We start from the raw sequence: 16,483 nt of genomic DNA on the forward strand, positions 1-16,483 counted from the left end.
AAAGACAGACACACAAGAGCACTTTTACATCTATTAAAAACTCAATTTCAGAAATGTTATCTTAAACTGATCAATGTGTGTAAAAGTGGGAACTTTAAATAAACATTTCATTTCATTCTTGTTTTGTCAAATTTGTTCTAAAAACTATGCAGCAGCCTGTTTTATGTAATTTAATGCAATTTCGTCCATAATAACTTAAAAATTACAGCCATTTCTCCTCTTTTTTTAAGTAAAAAGTCAATAAACGTCACACATTACATTACTTATTTTATTAAACTTAAATATTTTTTTATATTTTAAATGTGAACTTGTGCGTTACCTTGAGCAGCTATGTTTCCCCACACTAACTGTCTCTGTTTCGCTGATGCAGTGGTGTTGCTTTTTTAACAATATGGTCATGTTTGCTATAACTTTGCATGAGCATATCAAGTTCAGCTGGAGAAAGAAATGCTAATCTTTTTTTGTAGATGTTGCCATAGTAACTTCACTGTAAAAAATTTGACCTTAAATTCACAGTAAATTACTGGCTAATAATTGCATTACTTTCACAGTAAATTACTGTATGTAAATTCACAGTAAATTATTGTGAGGTAGTTCACAGTAATTTACTGTGGTTTTGTCACATTAAATTATTGTGAAATTACAACCATATATTGTAACTTTACAGTAGATAATAAAGTCTGTTACTGTGATTTCACAGTATTATCTTGTAGAATTAACTATATTTTACTGTGAATTTGCAAAATGATTACTGTGATTTAGCAGTAGGTTGCAGTTTAAATACCTGATTTAACTGTAAAGTTACAATTATATCCCGGATTACTGTAATTTAACAGTTTGGTGCTGTAAAATTTCAAAGCAATTTTAGGTCACACAAAAATGAAAATTCTATCTTGATTTACTCACCCTCCGGTTGTTCCAGCTCTGTTAAAAATGTTTTTTTGTTAAACACAGGAATAAAAATATCAAATAATTCTCTTTGTGTCCAAACAACCTGAGGATGCGTAAATGACGACAGAATCTTCATTTTTGGGTGATCTGAAAAGACTCTAAAATCAAAATAAAAACAAACACACATACATTTTACAGATTTATTTAACAGCTTAATGACATCTGTGTAAACATTTCAGAAAACTTTCAAAAGGTGAAGGCTCAAAAAATACTATAAGAACATATTCATAAAAAAATCTGACATCATATGTAGCATACATATAAAAAGCAGTGCTTCAGAGTGCGCTCTCTGTCTCTCATTATATATATATATATATATATATATATATATATATATATATATATATATATATATATATATATACATACATATACATGAGAGAGAGAGACAAAACTTCTTGCTAAATTAGGCAGTCGTCTATTCAAGGTCAATCATTTTCCTGATAATTTTACACACTTGCTGGTTGATGTGTCTTCTCTGCTTCTTTGACTTCGTCTGTCTCCCATCTCCAAACTGGTGCCCAAAAAGCACCTATAAGCAAAAGGGCAGACAAACAGTTAGCTTCATACAACACTACTGGGACACTACTGCTGCACTACAGAGCAAAATTACTGTTAGCTCAGTTTGAACATGCTGACAATACTGTAGCTCAGTCAAACTGCAATCATTTAAACAAAAACATCTGAAAAACATTTCCATCACAAACACACAATCAAGAACAGTCCAACAACAAATAGTGGTTTTAATGACCTAGGCAGAGCATTTTAAAACAGTTGATTTGATTTACATCTTCTGTTTACAGACTATAATCTAATGCTGGGTTCACACTTATTGCAAAGTTAACACATGCATCACAGCACTTGCTCTTGAATACTAGCAGGATGTTTCTTGCATCAAGCTAATTTTTTATTATTTAAATATTAGGAAAATTTTGCAAAAAAAACTTGATTGAAGTGATACAGCACTTGTGTTGTATTCATTTCAATCAAGTTTTTTGCAAATATTCCAAATATTTTTAAACGTTTTTTGAGTTTCACTTAATTTGTGCTGCCCAGTAAAAATTTCCCACTATTTATGCATTTGCAATGACTTGTATGTAATCCACTCACCTGAATAGGTAACTTCACATATGGTATAAGAGCCCCATCCTTTTAAAGACAGCTTCCCCTCTGGTCTCCAGCACAGACAAACAATTTGTGTCTGCAACACGGCCCTTTATAACAAGGGGACAAGGGGAGTCATGACTTGTGCTCCTATACATTCCTTGTTTACCCCCCCCCCCCAAAACAAGCCCTCAGTTACAATATTTATTGTAGACATTACCTTAAATTCCAGAGTGCAAAAGGCATCTTAAGCATACTTCAGTTTCAGACCAGATCCAAAGTCAGTTGTGAAATCCAGGTGAGGTCCCATGACCACTCGACCCTCCAAGGAATAAGACTAAAAGGGGGAAAGAAGGACTAAATTAGAGGTGTTTGTGAATAATTAAATTTGTTTGTAGAAACAAAGTTGACATTCCATGCTCTGCCTATTAAAAACCAAGCAAACAAAAACACATGCCCAGTAAAATTGCTAATAAAAAAAAAAACTATAGTTTAAAAAAATCTTTGTCTAATATTTACTACTACTGGAGGTACTGGTGGAACTTCTGGAAGAAGAAAAAGAGTTTGTACAAGAAACTGCTCACAACAAATCTGTGAAAAACCTGACATTTAAAAATCTAATAAAAATGAGGAAGGCATCAACATTACCTTTAATAATCAAGCAAGGGTTGATTGGTAGCATCAGTGTTTCAACATCAGTGGCTGCAAAAAAATTTTGAATATAATAAGAGTAGAATAAGACTCAACCTAACACACGCACACACTCTCTCTCTCTCTCTCTCTCTCTCTCTCTCTCTCTCTATATATATATATATATATATATATATATATATATATATATATATATATATATATATATAGGTTTAGATTGTGATAATGAATTTAGGTTATATTTGTGTGCTCAGAATTTACACTCACCTCACACTTTAGCTATTATCAGGTAACGTAGACTAACCATATTCCGTACACAACGATGTTCCGTACAGATGACCTTTTAACGTTAATCTCTGAATAAATACTTATGGGTCGTAGGCAAGCTATATATCTGTGTAATCTTTAATTCTCACTCTTTCAGCCCCAACCACAACAGAGACATTCCTACTATATGTTTCCGAGTAAAATCAGTAAGTTTGCTACGTCCACCTAATGCGCTTGAAAACAGAAAGTGGGCAAGCTTAAAGTGCGAGTGTCGCCTGGGAGGGGAGACATTTAAAGCCCCGACAATATGCTTTTGCATTTAATTTATGCATCACACGGTATTACAGTCTTTATGAAGTGAATATTATGTTATCACAAATTGTTAAATAAATTATCTTTTGTTAAATAAATGCTTTGAAATGGGGATGTTTAAACATCAATTGTGGGTAAATACCGCATGTCGCAACTCTCCGCCTGAGAGACAGGCTGCAAACGCTGTTTGGATCCTCCTTTTGCAGTAATGATGTTTATATTCATAAAAGGTCAGTCAAGTTAGCTTCAATGTGCATGAATTTAATGTTTTTATATTTTGAATTGTCATGCTGTAATAAAATAAACATGATATAAAAAGTAAATGATTTTGAAGCTATTTCATTTAAAACTTTCATAAAAGAGTTATTTAATATATCATTAACTTCAAGTTAAACACAATAATAGTATATTCTGACATAAGAATTTAATAAGACTTCAAACAATGGCCATTTTTGCCAGTAAATTAAAGTTATGCGCCCTGTACGGAACACTATTTTAGTCATGTACGGAACACCGTTAATACCTATCATCTTCCGTACACATGCGAAGGCGGTACTTATCCCATCTTTTCTCAAAAACTACTGGTCCAAAAGACATCAATCAAGATTTGGATTGTGCAATAGGTATTCCCCCAGAGAATGAACACACAAGCATGCTTATCTGGCTTTCAATGACGGAGGAGTGGTCGTTTGAGTGCGCTGAATAGCGAAAAGTGTACGGAACATGGTTAGTCTAACCGCAGTCAAGTGAGCCGCCATATGAGAACAACCGGTCAAGCTAGCCGCCTCTAGTATTTTAATGCACTTCTGTTTGAGGAATTACGGTACAGAAGCTAGGGCAGTCAAAAACCTCACAAAGACAAATATTTCAGCGGTTATTGGCCAAATGTGTCTAGTAAAAAGAAAACATGCATTAATTAAATCATAAATGTACCTTTTAAAATAAATATGAAAATATAGAACATTGAAATACATTTATTGTAGAGTTTTTTGGAGTTTTGCAAAAGTCTGCCAGAATAATTTAACACTGATTGAATTCATGCTTTTTTCACTGATATTAATAATTTTTTTAGACTTGACATGACATTTATGCCAATTTACAAGGCAAAAACAAAATGAAGTCTGCAAAAACATCTGTTTTTTACTGCTATTGCTGAGAATTCTGCCATAGTTGACATGAAATATTCAATTAATTCTATTTCAGGATGACCTTGAATCAATTTCCATGTCAAAGGTGATTGGCATTTACAGCTGAATATGGCGGAAAAATAAGGGCAAAGTCTGCAAGAATACATCACTGATCATTTTCTGCTTTTTATACATGTACTAATAAAATTTCTTCACAGTTGACAAGACATTTCAATAAATTCTAATTCAGGATGACCTTGATTCTTTCCATGGGAAATTTTATTGGCATTTACAGCTGAATTTGGCAGAAAAATAAAGTGTGGAGAAGTACATTACATCACTGATCATTTCTTGCTTTTTCTACTGCTATAATAAAAAATCCTTCAAAGTTGACATGAAATAATCAATGAACTCTCATTAAGGAGGACACTGACCCTTTACATACCAACTTTCATATAGAAATACTGCTGAATTTGGCAGAAAAATAAAGGCAAAGTCTGTAAAAATATTACATCATTGATCATTTCCTGCTTTTTCTACTGCTATAACTAAAATTCCTTCAGAGTTGACATGAAATAATCAATAAATTCTCATTTAGTATGACACTGACTCTTTACATACCAACTTTCATATAGAATTACTGCTGAATTTGGCAGAAAAATAAGGACAAAGTCTGTAAAAATATTACATCATTGATCATTTCCTGCTTTTTCTACTGCTATAATTAAAAATTCTTCAGAGTTGACATGAAATATTTCATAAATTCTCATTTAGGAGGACACTGACTCTTTACATTCCAACTTTCATAAAGAAATACTGCTGAATTTGGCAGAAAAATAAAGATAAAGTATGGAGAAGTACATTACATCACTGATCATTTCTTGCTTTTTCAAGTCATATAATTAATAATTATTCAGAGTTGAATTGAAATAATTAATAAATTCTCATTTAGGAGGACACTGACTCTTTACATACCAACTTTCACATAGAAATACTGCTGAATTTGGCAGAAAAATAAAGAAAAAAATATGCAAAAGCACATTACATCACTGATTATTTCTTGCTTTTCTACTGGTATTATTAAAATTCCTTCAGAGTTGACAAAAAACAATAAATAAATTCTAATTTAGGAGGACACTGACTCTTTACACACCAACTTTCATATAGAATTACTGCTGAATTTGGCAGAAAAATAAGGACAAAGTCTGTAAAAATATTACATCATTGATCATTTCCTGCTTTTTCTACTGCTATAATTAAAAATTCTTCAGAGTTGACATGAAATATTTCATAAATTATCATTTAGGAGGACACTGACTCTTTACATTCCAACTTTCATATAGAATTACTGCTGAATTTGGCAGAAAAATAAAGATAACGTATGGAGAAGTACATTACATCACTGATCATTTCTTGCGTTTTCCACTGCTATAACTAAAATTCCTTCAGAGTTGACAAGAAATAATCAATGAACTTTGAATTAGGATGGCCTTGACTCTTAACACACCAACTTTCATATAGAATTACTGCTGAATTTGGCAGAAAAATGAAGGCAAAGTCTGCAAAAAAAAAAAAAATTACATCACTGATCATTTTCTGCTCTTTCTACTGCTATAACCAAAATTCCTTCAGAGTTGACATGAAATAATCAATAAATTCTCATTTAGGAGGACACTGACTCTTTACATTCCAACTGTCATATAGAATTACTGCTGAATTTGGCAGAAAAATAAAGATAAAGTATGGAGAAGTACATTACATCACTGATCATTTCTTGCTTTTTCCACTGCTATAACTAAAATTCCTTCAGAGTTGACAAGAAATAATCAATGAACTCTGAATTAGGATGGCCTTGACTCTTTACACACCAACTTTCATATAGAATTACTGCTGAATTTGGTAGAAAAATGAAGGCAAAGTCTGCAAAAAAAAAAAATTACATCACTGATCATTTCCTGCTCTTTCTACTGCTATAACCAAAATTCCTTCAGAGTTGACATGAAATAATCAATAAATTCTCATTAAGGAGGACACTGACGCTTTACATACCAACTTTCATATAGAATTACTGCTGAATTTGGCAGAAAAATAAAGATAACGTATGGAGAAGTACATTACATCACTGATCATTTCTTGCGTTTTCCACTGCTATAATTAAAATTCCTTAAGAGTTGACAGGAAATAATCAATGAACTCTGAATCAGGATGGCCTTGACTCTTTACACACCAACTTTCATATAGAATTACTGCTGAATTTGGCAGGAAAATGAAGGCAAAGTCTGCAAAAAAAATTACATCACATCATCTTCTGCTGTATTTACCAGTACTATTAAAATTCTGTTAGAGTTGACAAAAAATGTCTAATTAATTCTAATTCAGTATGCCCCTGACTCTCCCCATGCCAACACTCTTTGTGATTTACAGCTGAATTTGGCAGAAAAATAAAGATAAAGTATGGAGAAGTACATTACATCATTGATCATTTCTTGCATTTTCTACTGCTATAATTAAAAATTCTTCAAAGTTGACATGAAATATTCAATAAATTCTCATTTAGGAGGACACTGACTCTTTACATACCAACTTTCACATAGAAATACTGCTGAATTTGGCAGAAAAATATAGAAAAAATATGCAAAAGTGCATTACATCACTGATCATTTCTTGCTTTTCTACTGCTATAACCAAAATTCCTTCAGAGTTGACAGAAAATAATAAATAAATTCTAATTTAGTATGACACTGACTCTTTACATATTAACTCTAGGCTATTCAACTGAATTTGGCAGAAAATTAAATATAAAAATCTCCAATAATGCATTACTGACCGTTTCCTGCTTGTCTACTGCTATTTATTGAAATTCTCTCAGTTGGCAAGAATTGTTCAACAATTTATTCTTCAAAATGACCTTGACTGCCAACATGCATCACTGATTATAACAGAATTTTTTCTTATGGCTTTTTATGCTTTGGTGTTAACATGATGTTTTTGATAAATACTCTTAAAAATAAGATTCTGTCTATTTCAAGTTTCAGACGGTTTTATGGTAAACATTTTATATAAAGTATCTTAAAATACATTACAACACACAATTTCATATTCTTTATTCATTCATTTTCTTTTTGGCTTAGTCACTTTATTAATACGGGGTCGCCACAGTGGAATGAACCGCCAACTTATCCAGCACGTTTTACACAGCGGATGCCCTTCCAGCTGCAACCCATCACTGGGAAACACCCTTACACATCCAATCACGTCCTTTCTGTGGCGACCCGATTAGTCAGGGACTACGTAAAATGAATGAATGAATGAATGATGTTTACTTTCTTTTTAAATTATTAAGAATCTTCCATATTTTTCTATATTGTTAACAAAATAAAAAACACTTACAATAACATTTACTTTTATATAGCCTAGATACAAATGATTTATTTATTGTCTAAAAAATTACTTTTGGTTTCAGAAATTAAATTAAACAAAAGTGATTACTTTTATTTTTTAAAAATTACTTTTAACATTATACTCAAAACACTTTGGAAATCGTGCATATAGGCCTAAAAAAGCAACGTTTAAATTAAAATTAAATTTCTGTTTAAATTAAAAACATTCTGAAGACAAATTTCCACAAGCTTCAGAAAACTTTTTCAACTTGTAAATCATAGTAAATGATTTTGGCCTAATGACTGAACCTGCGTTTTAAGTTGGTTAACATTGGTTTTGGATAAATCTTTTTTCCTTCTGCAAAATGTTCTCTTGCACACTTTATTTTTCTAAAAAAATTCAGCTGTAAATGCTGTAAATTTAAATCTAAATAAAAAAATGCCATGGAAAGAGTCAATGTCATCCTCAATTAGAATTAATAAAAAAAAAAATTTGCATACTTTGTCTCAATTTTTCTGCCAAATTCAACAGTAATTCTATGTGAAAGTTGGTATGTAAATAGTCAGTGTCATACTAAATTAGAATTTATTGATTATTTCATGTCAACCCTGAAGGAATTTTAATTATAGCAGTAGAAAAAGCAGGAAATTATCAATGATGTAATATTTTTACAGACTTTGTCCTTATTTTTCTGCCAAATTCAGCAGTATTTATATATGAAAGTTGGAATGTAAAGAGTCAGTGTCCTCCTAAATGAGAATTTATGAAATATTTCATGTCAACTCTGAAGAATTTTTAATTATAGCAGTAGAAAAAGCAGGAAATGATCAATGATGTAATGTACTAATTTATACTTTGTCCTTATTTTTCTGCCAAATTCAGCAGTATTTCTACATGAAAGTTGTTTTGTAAAGAGTCAGTGTCATACTAAATGAGAATTTATTGAATATTTCATGTCAACTTTGAAGAATTTTTAATTATAGCAGTAGAAAATGCAAGAAATGATCAATGATGTAATGTACTTCTCCATACTTTATCTTTATTTTTCTGCCAAATTCAGCTGTAAATCACAAAGAGTGTTGGCATGGGGAGAGTCAGGGGCATACTGAATTAGAATTAATTAGACATTTTTTGTCAACTCTAACAGAATTTTAATAGTACTGGTAAATACAGCAGAAGATGATGTGATGTAATTTTTTTTGCAGACTTTGCCTTCATTTTCCTGCCAAATTCAGCAGTAATTCTATATGAAAGTTGGTGTGTAAAGAGTCAAGGCCATCCTGATTCAGAGTTCATTGATTATTTCCTGTCAACTCTTAAGGAATTTTAATTATAGCAGTGGAAAACGCAAGAAATGATCAGTGATGTAATGTACTTCTCCATACGTTATCTTTATTTTTCTGCCAAATTCAGCAGTAATTCTATATGAAAGTTGGTATGTAAAGCGTCAGTGTCCTCCTTAATGAGAATTTATTGATTATTTCATGTCAACTCTGAAGGAATTTTGGTTATAGCAGTAGAAAGAGCAGGAAATGATCAGTGATGTAATTTTTTTTTTTTGCAGACTTTGCCTTCATTTTTCTGCCAAATTCAGCAGTAATTCTATATGAAAGTTGGTGTGTAAAGAGTCAAGGCCATCCTAATTCAGAGTTCATTGATTATTTCTTGTCAACTCTGAAGGAATTTTAGTTATAGCAGTGGAAAAAGCAAGAAATGATCAGTGATGTAATGTACTTCTCCATACTTTATCTTTATTTTTCTGCCAAATTCAGCAGTAATTCTATATGACAGTTGGAATGTAAAGAGTCAGTGTCCTCCTAAATGAGAATTTATTGATTATTTCATGTCAACTCTGAAGAATTTTTAATTATAGCAGTAGAAAAAGCAGGAAATGATCAATGATGTAATATTTTTACAGACTTTGTCCTCATTTTTCTGCCAAATTCAGCAGTAATTCTATATGAAAGTTGGTGTGTAAAGAGTCAGTGTCATACTAAATTAGAATTTATTTATTGTTTTCTGTCAACTCTGAAGGAATTTTAATAATACCAGTAGAAAAGTAAGAAATGATCAGTGATGTAATGTACTTTTGCATATTTTTTCTTTATTTTTCTACCAAATTCAGCAGTATTTCTATATGAAAGTTGGTATGTAAAGAGTCAGTGTCCTCCTTAATGAGAGTTCATTGATTATTTCATGTCAACTCTGAAGAATTTTTTATTATAGCAGTAGAAAAAGCAAGAAATGATCAGTGATGTAATGTACTTCTCCATACTTTATCTTCATTTTCCTGCCAAATTCAGCAGTAATTCTATATGAAAGTTGGTGTGTAAAGAGTCAAGGCCATCCTAACTCAGAGTTCATTGATTATTTCATGTCAACTCTGAAGGAATTTTAATTATAGCAGTAGAAAAAGCAAGAAATGATCAGTGATGTAATGTACTTCTCCATACTTGATCTTTATTTTTCTGCCAAATTCAGCAGTATTTCTATATAAAAGTTAGTATATAAAGAGTCAGTGTCCTCCTAAATGAGAATTTATTGATTATTTCATGTCAACTCTGAAGGAATTTTGGTTATAGCAGTAGAAAAAGCAAGAAAGGATGTGATGTAATTTTTTTGCAGACTTTGTCTCAATTTTTCTGCCAAATTCAGCAGTATTTCTATGTGAAAGTTGGTATGTAAAGAGTCAGTGTCCTCCTAAATGAGAATTTCTTGATTATTTCATGTCAACTCTGAAAGAATTTCAATTATAGAAGTAGAAAAAGCAGGAAATGATCAATGATGTAATATTTTTACAGACTTTGTCCTTATTTTTCTGCCAAATTCAGCAGTAATTCTATATGAAAGTTGTTTTGTAAAGAGTCAGTGTCATACTAAATGAGAATTTATTGAATATTTCATGTCAACTTTGAAGAATTTTTAATTATAGCAGTAGAAAATGCAAGAAATGATCAATGATGTAATGTACTTCTCCATACTTTATCTTTATTTTTCTGCCAAATTCAGCAGTAAATCACAAAGAGTGTTGGCATGGGGAGAGTCAGGGGCATACTGAATTAGAATTAAATAGACATTTTTTGTCAACTCTAACAGAATTTTAATAGTACTGGTAAATACAGCAGAAGATGATGTGATGTAATTTTTTTTTTTTGCAGACTTTGCCTTCATTTTCCTGCCAAATTCAGCAGTAATTCTATATGAAAGTTGGTGTGTAAAGAGTCAAGGCCATCCTGATTCAGAGTTCATTGATTATTTCATGTCAACTCTTAAGGAATTTTAATTATAGCAGTGGAAAAAGCAAGAAATGATCAGTGATGTAATGTACTTCTCCATACGTTATCTTTATTTTTCTGCCAAATTCAGCAGTAATTCTATATGAAAGTTGGTATGTAAAGGGTCAGTGTCCTCCTTAATGAGAGTTCATTGATTATTTCATGTCAACTTTGAAGAATTTTTTATTATAGCAGTAGAAAGAGCAGAAAATGATCAGTGATGTAATGTACTTCTCCACACTTTATTTTTCTGCCAAATTCAGCTGTAAATGCCAATAAAATTTCCCATGGAAAGAATCAAGGTCATCCTGAATTAGAATTTATTGAAATGTCTTGTCAACTGTGAAGAAATTTTATTAGTACATGTATAAAAAGCAGAACATGATCAGTGATGTATTCTTGCAGACTTTGCCTTTATTTTTCCGCCATATTCAGCTGTAAATGCCAATCACCTTTGACATGGAAATTGATTCAAGGTCATCCTGAAATAGAATTAATTGAATATTTCATGTCAACTATGGCAGAATTCTCAGCAATAGCAGTAAAAAAACAGATGTTTTTGCAGACTTCATTTTGTTTTTGCCTTGTAAATTGGCATAAATGTCATGTCAAGTCTAAAAAAATTATTAATATCAGTGAAAAAAGCATGAATTCAATCAGTGTTAAATTATTCTGGCAGACTTTTGCAAATCTCCAAAAAACTCTACAATAAATGTATTTCAATGTTCTATATTTTCATATTTATTTTAAAAGGTACATTTATGATTTAATTAATGCATGTTTTCTTTTTACTAGACACATTTGGCCAATAACCGCTGAAATATTTGTCTTTGTGAGGTTTTTGACTGCCCTAGCTTCTGTACCGTAATTCCTCAAACAGAAGTGCATTAAAATACTGGAGGTGGCTAGCTTGACCGGTTGTTCTCATATGGCGGCTCACTTGACTGCGGTTTAGTCTACGTTACACCTGAACACCAAAAAATAAAATCTACAGTTAGTGACAATATACAATTAGTTCTCATTAGTAAATGTTAGCACTGCATTAACACCAGTGAGAAATATACAATATGTACTGTGTTAGTGTTAGTTTAAAAGAATACAACTGAATTGTATAAGCCTCATTTAATAAAACAGTTAAGACTTGTTTCATAATGAGTTTAGTTTATTTACGTTAACTAACTTAACGTTAACGTTACAGTGAACAAAATTAACATACATGATGGTCACTAACCGTAACGTTAACTTAAGTGAAGGTCAGAGCTTACCTTAACGTTATAGTCATTTCACCTTTACTTCAGTCTTGTACTGAAACAGAAAATGCAGTTAACAAGAAGTTAATTAAAGAAAATTCCCTTTCTTTTTTCAGGAACTAACGTTAACGTTATGCTAATACCTCAGAAAACACTACAATCACCATCTGGCGTCGTTAATTTCTTGCTTTAAAAAAAGGCGCGCTTAAACCCTGTACGTGCGAGTACAACTAAAGTACTCGGTAAATTCCTGTTAAATGACATGCACTATAAAGAAATACACATACAACAATCATTTAACGGACAAAAGTCATATTTTAACACTTACCGAGGATGAATCCGTTGGGTGAAGAGACGACGGCGTTGTCTGTGGTGATGGCGCTTGTTTGCGGTCGAGTCGAGTCAGTTCTGTTCAATGAATCGGCTCCTTTAAGTGAACAGTAAAGAGTCGAATTCGGCTCCTTTAAGTGAACAGTAAAGAGTCGAATTCGCCTGAAAACGATTCCGTTTTGTATAATATTGTAAGACGCAAACATATAATTCATTAATATTTCATCATATTGCTTGGTTCGTGTACTGCTTGTACACGAATTGCTTGTTGATCACTTCGAGCTCATGAACACGTCTGATAAAATATCTGAATCTGATTCAATGTCACACGAGTCCTGAACCGAAGCAGTGCAAGAGTAATATATTGATTGAAATATAAAGTTAATTATTTTCTTCGCCATTCAAAATATTACATATCTCTGACTTTAACAATAAGAATAAAGTTCGTTTGGAGTGTATTGAGAATTATTATTTTTTCCTCCCAGGATTCATTTCGCACCAAGCTGCATCAAGCTGTAATGGTGGATGAGAAGGCACATAATATTATAAATATTGCTTGTAATATGTAATGAAATAAAGTTTTAACACTTTTTCATGCGAGAATGTAGTTCTTCAAAACTCAAATCTGTGGACTGTTAGTAAAGATTGTGTGTAATTTTAAGTGTGTTTTGCCGGTAGCGGAGATCTATGACCTCCAGGCGGTAACGGCGCTCTTTACTCATGTATCCGCCGAGAGGCGCCTGTCTTCAGGCTAGACATTGGGACAATTGCCCGTCTTCGATGGCTCTAAATGCGTCCGAAAATGAAGTTTAACTGTTTTTCATGCTAGAATGTAGTTGTTTAAAACTCTAATCTGTGGTTTATTTATATAGATAAAAAAAATAATAATTTATATATATATATTTAATTCTGAGATTAGTGACCTCCAGGCGATGACAGGTGCCCAATACTCATGAAACCGTCTAAAGCAGACATTTACCCTGACATTGAAATAATTGTTGGCTGTTTAACAGTCTTTGGTTTCATTAATTAATTACTTTTTATTTCAGTTTATTATGTTTTGGCTAAGCACACAGTTATGTTCATTAAATATTATTTCCTATTCTATGTTAACTGTATAAAATTAAATAAAGGTGCAGTACAATCAAAAAGATGTTGGTAACCAAATCGTTTTGGGGGCTATAACATTCTGTTATTATCTGTTAAAAGTTCATTTGTCTTAATTTCTACGTTGAGTTTAAAAAAGGTTTGAATTTCTATAACTAACGTGCAAAAGATATAGCCCTTTTCACAGTAATTTGCTGTAATCATGCTATCTGCCGTAATTTCACAATAAAATTATGCATATATATATAATACTGCATATATATATAAAACCATAAAAAATGATTTTATAGCAATGCATCTATTGTCATTTCACCAAGAATGTGTTTGCTCTTTCAGAACTCAGTGTGAGCAGTTGGGCTGTACTTCATATACTTTAGATGACAGTAAACTTCAAAGTTTAAGAGGTAAAATGTTGTTTTTTTTGTATGATATTAATGCATTTATTTTTATTATTTGGCAAAACTAATTATTGATACCTGTATTTTCACAAAGTGTATTTACGTGGACACCTTTTGCTTCAGTTACTTTTAAATCACCTTTTGAATCAGTTATTTTTGTTTACATGAACTCAAACTAAATAAAGTGGAATAACACTGGGTTGATGTGTGTTATTCCACAGACATCTGTTTTAAAAAAAGACTGTAAACTGTTAAATGAATGAAGTTGTTATTTCTGCCATATTTGAAATGGTCCAAGTTCTTTATTTTGGTAATATATGTATAAGTGATGATGAAATAACTGGTATGTTATGAATATGGCTGTGATACTGGTGGAGGGGACTGATTTTTGGATCTCAAAGATTACCCAGATGCTTTTGCAACATATTTTGAACTATATGCTTTGATCATAAACTATTACAAAGGAATAAGATACACCTTTGATCCAGCAAATGTTTATGAAGAGTTAGGTAAGCTGCATTTCAAAGACTTATTATTGTTCAGGAGTGATGTTTCTTGTGACGTGATCTTCTATAACCTTTTACAAACAGAGCAATCCAAAAGATATGCGTTTTCAATATGATATGTGTAAAGACATGTGTTTTCAAATATTGTAATTGCATATTAAGATATTGTAATACATTAGAATGTCCTGAGAAGATTAAAAAGTTAGATAGAATTGAATAAACCTTTCAAATAGCAAAAATAAGTATGGAACATTCAACAAAACATTGTTATAACTTGATTGGAATAACAGAAATGGCATACACTGTACAAAAATATTGTTTCCTCAATAAAAAAAAAAAAAACAAAATAAAAAAACTTTTTTTCATACAACTTAATTTTGTGTGGATTAATTATAGTTTTACTTAACACAAGTTAAACAAATTTTTTTTAAAACTGCATTCAATAAGTTCAGATTTTAGCTAAAACATCACTTTTTTAGTTTGCTAAACTTATTGGTTTAGTTAGCTGAACTTTTGTATTTTTTAAATACAGTAGGTAAAAAAATAAATAAATAAATAAAAATACTTTTACACCGTTTTAATCTTCCAAGGTAGGGTTCTCCTCTAAGGTGCCGTCCTCCTCCCTCCAGCCCCAATCTCGCCCCAAAATACCAATTTATACAATTCTTTGTTTTTAAAGAAGGAAAATTTCTTTTGCGTCAAAACCAGCGAAATCCACTTGATAAAAATCACTAAAGATGCAATTAGAAATTGTTTTACCAAACAGAAAACACATTACACAAACTACCTAAAATTTAAAATATATAAATCTGTCAAGTAAGTGGCAGTTAATGGATAGAAAAATTAATAAATTAAGTCTGTAAAGTCAGTGCAGTAGTCAACAACATTAAAACTGACATTAATTAAATCTTAACAATCTGTTGTCATTTCTGGTATTTGGGATTTAGATTTAATGTAAGTAGAGCAATGTACACATTGCAAACATTGTATACTAAGCTTGGTAGAATCAAATAATGTGGCGTTCAAGTGGCGTTTAGCAGGTTTTGCCAACAAACTGTTATTTCTGAATGTGCTGACGGTGCAATTTAGATGATTAGAAGCAAATGTATTTGTTTATGATGTACAATGTGCTTATAGCATTCACTCAATGTCATTATCTCATTTTGGGCAGAAGTGTCGTTCAGTGGCTTTTGCATCTGAACTCTTCATATAAGATATAAATAATTTATAGTTAAATACTCAAATAAGAGAAAATAGAAAAGAAAATAATGACAAATGGCAAAAGGAGGGATAATTTTATATAAATAGTGTATAAGGAAAATAGAAACTCTGAATAAAAATACTAATAGATATAAATAAATAAAAAATAAGACAAAACGTAAAAAGTATAAAGAAAGGAAAAGTGAGTGGAAGATAGACATTGGAAAGAGTAAATAAGGCAAAAGGAAGAAGAAAAAATAAAACTAAAGATCATATGTACATAAGTATTAATGTAAGTAAAAATGATCCAAGTCAATACGAGGATTTACAATGAAAAATAATAAATAAATAAATATAGAAATATACCACCTTTACACACTTAAAAGAATGTAAATTTATTTGAGATTTTAAATGAGATATTATATATTTATGTTTATATATATATATATATATATATATATATATATATATATATATATATACCCTGTGACCCCTGCCTTAGAAGATTAAAACAGCGCAATTTCTAACTACAGCAGATCAAATCATTATTAAACTGGTAAGTGATATTCTAAGTCTATCTCTCTTTTGTATGCTGTAACGCTAGACAGAACAGAACGCTAGAGA

General features: G+C 31.2%; 1 protein-coding gene and 1 long non-coding RNA gene across 3 annotated transcripts in view; one reads left to right on the forward strand and one right to left on the reverse strand.

Moving 5' to 3' along the window:
* med1 (mediator complex subunit 1) overlaps positions 1–16,483 on the forward strand; it is a 700,564-nt gene that overhangs the window by 330,801 nt on the left and 353,280 nt on the right. The gene's annotated exons all lie outside the window — the stretch shown is intronic.
* On the reverse strand, positions 1,346–12,722 carry LOC137496802 (uncharacterized). 2 transcript variants are annotated; one of them, XR_011017392.2, is made up of 6 exons: positions 12,647–12,722; positions 12,334–12,373; positions 2,704–2,757; positions 2,276–2,392; positions 2,062–2,165; positions 1,346–1,483 (listed from the first exon to the last, which is right to left on the reverse strand). It is a non-coding gene; the product is annotated as an uncharacterized lncRNA (long non-coding RNA). The 2 variants fall into 2 exon arrangements; XR_012387924.1 differs by lacking the exons at positions 12,334–12,373; positions 12,647–12,722 and adding an exon at positions 2,974–3,059.

The sequence above is a fragment of the Danio rerio genome, chromosome 12 (genome assembly GCF_049306965.1).
Source record: "Danio rerio strain Tuebingen ecotype United States chromosome 12, GRCz12tu, whole genome shotgun sequence".
In the NCBI taxonomy this organism is placed as follows: Eukaryota; Metazoa; Chordata; class Actinopteri; order Cypriniformes; family Danionidae; genus Danio; species Danio rerio.